Raw genomic sequence first — 4,714 nt, 5'->3', positions numbered from 1 at the left:
AGACCAAGAGAGACCAAGAGAGACCAAGAGAGATTGAGGATGTGTGTATGTGTGAGAGAGTGAGTGTGTGTGAGTGGGCGCCTGTGTGTGTGTGCGTGCGTGTGTGTGTGTGTGTGTGTGTGTGTGTGTGTGTGTGTGTGTGTGTTTGTTTGTGCGCACGCAGTTGTGCGATTTACGCTGAGCTTTTCCGAGGTTAGCAAAGGACAATGAATTTTATCTATGATTTAAAGCATTCTAGTCTGAATAAGCACAATGTTGCTCAACCCACCATAACAGGTTATGCATCTAGACTACCCGTATGCCGTATTTATTACTAGCTGGGTCCCCTTTCGATGAAAGGAATGATCAGTGCATTAACATCAACTGAAAGTCACTGGCCTACTTAATTTACACTCAACTGGAAGAGAGCAATAAATCTTGAGAGAAAAGTAACACACGTGTTTTCAAGTTACTAAATATATAATAAATGTATAGATTGATTCTCTATTCCACTTTTGTGGCTGTACAATGTAGACTCCAGAATTTCAAAGGTGTGGAAACAGTGTGCACGGCTAGTGAACGAAACCTCACTTGTTTACAATGGCGTCTTAGGAGACTTCCCAAAATTAGATCTAAACGAAACTAAAGAAAAACTGAAAATTAAACTACAGTGACTTCAGGCTCCTCAATGAAACTGTGAACCCTTTAAATGATTCTGAACCACCATTAACTTTGTCAATTTGTACTCTTTGTTAAGTGGTTCGGAAGTTTTAGGCGGTCAAAGTGATGGACTTTCACATATATAATAATAATAACAATGGATTGCATTTATATAGCACATATCCACTTATGCAATGCCTTATGCGCTTAACATGATACATATTATGGATTTACAAATCAATTTTAAAGGCACATAGTATTACATACGCGTGCACACACATATTCACGCACGCACGCACCAAGTATACAAACTCACGACGATCTACAGCCTGGGTGGATTCTGTCTAATTGAAATATCATGAAAATAGAAATGCTTTTAGTTTCTTCTTTAAAATGTCTAGATTTTCTACTTCTCACTTCTCAGATAGTGTTCGGAAGCCTTTTCCAAACAAGTGGGGTAAAATATGAAAAAGAGCGTTGGCCACATGATTTGTAATTTTTTAAAGGTTTAACAAGGCTTGTTTGGTCACTTGATGATCTGAGCGTTCTAGATGGTACATAGGGTGTTAAAAACGGTTGTAGGTAGTCAGGTGGTAAATCACGTAAGCACTTGTAGCAAGTTAAACTGATTTTATATTAGATACGCTCTTTCACCGGGAGCCAGTGTAATTCTTTTAAAATAGGAGTCACACGATCATGCATTAGTTTCTTAGTAATTATTTTGGCAGCAATATTTTGTACTCTTTGTAGTTGTTGTAACAGTTCATCGGGTACACCAGCCAGTAAGGAATTGCCATAATCAAGCCTTGACTATATATACGTGATGTTATTAAAGTTTTCATGTCGTATTCATCAAGACCTTGTTTTTTAAGCAACCGTTTTTCAATGGTTTGTTAAAAAAACATCAGGTACGATTCCAGTGATGAGTGACATATTAATAAAACGAGTAACATATGGTGCGAGATCGTCAATGCAATTAACTAACAATGAAGTGGGTATTGGGTTTAAGTCACATGTTTTAGCGGGGGACTCTTTGAAAATGACACCTTTCTCTGATACCTTTTTAAATTCACTCAAGGTTGATTTGTTCATAATTGCAAGATTTTCATCAACAACTATATTTGTATTTACATCTAACATCAAAGTCTAAGTCAGTTCTTATTCTTTCAATTTTGTCATTGAAAAAGTGCAGAAAATTACTACTAAGTTCTTTATCAGTTCCAGGTGGAAACCGTGTACAATTCTCCCTTCCCAATAATTGATCAGATAATCGAACAAGTTCCTTGCCGGAGTTTATATTTTGAAATTTGTTAAGATAGAATTGTTTCTTGTTGTTTTCAATCTGAGTGTTGACGTTGTTTCGTTCAGTTACCAAAATCTGTTTGTGGACGTGGAGGCCTGTTTTTCTAAGCTGTCTCTCCGCTTTCCTTCGTTGTTTTGTTTTTTTGGCCTCTTTGATCTCGAGAGTAAACCACGGAGATGCTGGTCTTGGTGAGATCTTACGGGTGACTACGGGAGCATGTTTGTCCAGTGCATTGCGCAGAACTGAAGAGAATTAATCTACAGTGGTGCCGGGCGTAGAGCTGAGAACGAAGTTTATATTCGATTTAAAAGATGAAACATCGAGTCGTTTCATGTTACGAGACTGAACACATTTTGATACGGTGTTTGGTTTACTGAGGTTTAAATCAGCTACAAGTAATATGTGGTCTGATAGATACCTTTGTCTGTGACTGTGAGGCACCGTGGTGGAATGAGGCTCTCGTCAATTTTTAGGCATTTAGAGTTATTGGTGTCATCTTAAAGCGTGTTCACTTGTCTTTAATTCAATATTTTAAAAAACTTCCAGTTATCTAGAATACAAGTCGAGATGTTTGCAAATGAAGGAGGTGGGGTCACCTGTCTTCAGAGGTAAAATTGGTGAGAAAATGGCCACTAAAGATTAGTTATTTCCTTAGCTTAAGAGTCCGTGGTAACTGAAAATTTACATTTTTTTCTTCCTTTAATCAACGTTTTGAAGAAATATCCACACAGAAATGAGTTCTTTAATGGACATGAAAGGTGTTTAGCCAAAAAAACCAAAAAAATTGATAAAAATTCTCAAACCTGCGGAAAATTGCAAGTTTCTTCACTTTGATTATTTTGACGAGAGCCTGATTCCACCACGCTGCCTCCCCTATGTTCTTGAAAAGAGGTGCATTATTCGGCGTGATGATCATATCAAGCATATGTCCATACTCTAATATGTAGAGATTAGACAATAGATTAAGAAAACATGTTAATATTTGTGTTTTACGCCCCTATCAACACAATTTAGAGCACTGGCACTGAGGAGACAAGCTTCGATCCTGCCTGTCAGGGCTCAACACTGACTGAGAGGGATACAAATCCCAGAAGAAAGACCGGGATAGTGATACTCGATAAACATTTCCTGCGTGCGACGGCGAAACACCACAGACGCGGTGATAAAATTGGAGCAAACAGCTGTTCCGCTTTTTAGATTACAACCGTAAAGCTCTGTTAGCCTTCATGCATGTATACATTGGATTGTAGGCCTACTTGCACTTGCGCGTGTTTTTGTACTTGCGTGATTTCGAGCGTGCAAGTTTGCGTTAGTGTATCCTAGTATATGCATATGTGTATATGAGTGTGTGTGTGTGTGTGTATGTGTGTGTGTGTGTGTGTATGTGTGTGTGTGTATGTGTGTGTGTGTGTGCGGGCGTGCGTGCGTGCACGCTCGCGGGCGCGCATGTGTGTGTGTGTTTGTGTGTGTGTGTGTGTGTGTGTGTGTGTGTGTGTGTGTGTGTGTGTGTGTGTTTATATGTATGTGTGTGCTTGTGCAAATATATGCTAGTGTTTACGTGTCTGTTTGTCCATATGAATAATTATGAAGGTGCCCATATGTTTACTATAAGTTTCAACAAAGACAAAAACAACTACGTGATAACACTAGGTAAGTGCAGATTTTTTTTAAGCCGGAAAGAAGGGCAGAAATAACAGAGGAATAGAAAAGACTATAAGATTCAGCTTTAAGTAGCCTGCCTGCATGCACTATCCACCGGCGCACGTAGGCCTCTATACGTAAGTATCATGCCACCATACTCAGGGGAAACCTCAACTCTGCCGAGAGGAAAGAGGTCACGTCGTTCCGCGGTGAATTAGCTGAGCGCACAAGTTCAAACACCAGCGTCAGCGCCAGGAGGGCGTGTTTGTTATAATTTTTGGTCCTCAGCTGGGGTCGCGCGCCACCGAAGTCCCCTCGGGCTTGTCGCAAAGTTTGGTGACCTAAATCAGAAAAGGCCGTGACCGACTCAGCTGTGGGACATTTTATAGCTGGTGCACATTGCATAAAGTTTCACCAACTCGCAGTTTGATAATATGGTTTGATGGGGGATTCTTCATTCGCCGACATAACTTCTGAGCATGCTACACGAGTCTTAGCTAGGCTGGATTCTACTCACCGACAGTACAGTTATCCCCAGGTGATGCCTTTCATCGACATATAAATTATGTTTAATTACTCTGTGGCAGTGTCAAGATCGTAAGAAATGTGATCATATGATATATTCACTGTACCTTGTCTCCATTTTGTGACTTTGAGTGATGAAAAAAATCTACTGAAGAAAATGAATTTAAAAAATAAATATTCAAAAACTCTTTTTGGCTTGAAATGTGGCCTTGCCTTTTTTATATGATTTTAGCTTTGATAATTAAGTGTGTACTGGTCTTTAGTTTTATTGCCTGAAATGGAGAAAACAAATATGGAAGCGGGGTCAAGTGAATTTTGGAAAGGGAAGGGTTGAGAGGAAGAGGGGATAGGTTCTCGTTATCTTTTAAAAAAAAATACTTTAACCCTTTCATTACCAGGACAATTGCAGAGGCTGTCACTGTCATGGGTTCACCTGGGTAGGCAATGATTAGACGCGAATAACTGGAGTCACGTAAACCTTGATGTTTAAAGCAACACATTCATTTTCATTTGATGTCGTGAAAGCACAAAATGCTCTTTGTGGCTTCATTTTCCTGATTACTTACTTACTTATTTATTTTTATTTATTTATTTATTTATTTATTT

Source organism: Aplysia californica, unplaced genomic scaffold (genome assembly GCF_000002075.1).
Source record: "Aplysia californica isolate F4 #8 unplaced genomic scaffold, AplCal3.0 scaffold00625, whole genome shotgun sequence".
NCBI lineage: Eukaryota > Metazoa > Mollusca > Gastropoda > Aplysiida > Aplysiidae > Aplysia > Aplysia californica.
This window is presented reverse-complemented; position numbering follows the sequence as displayed.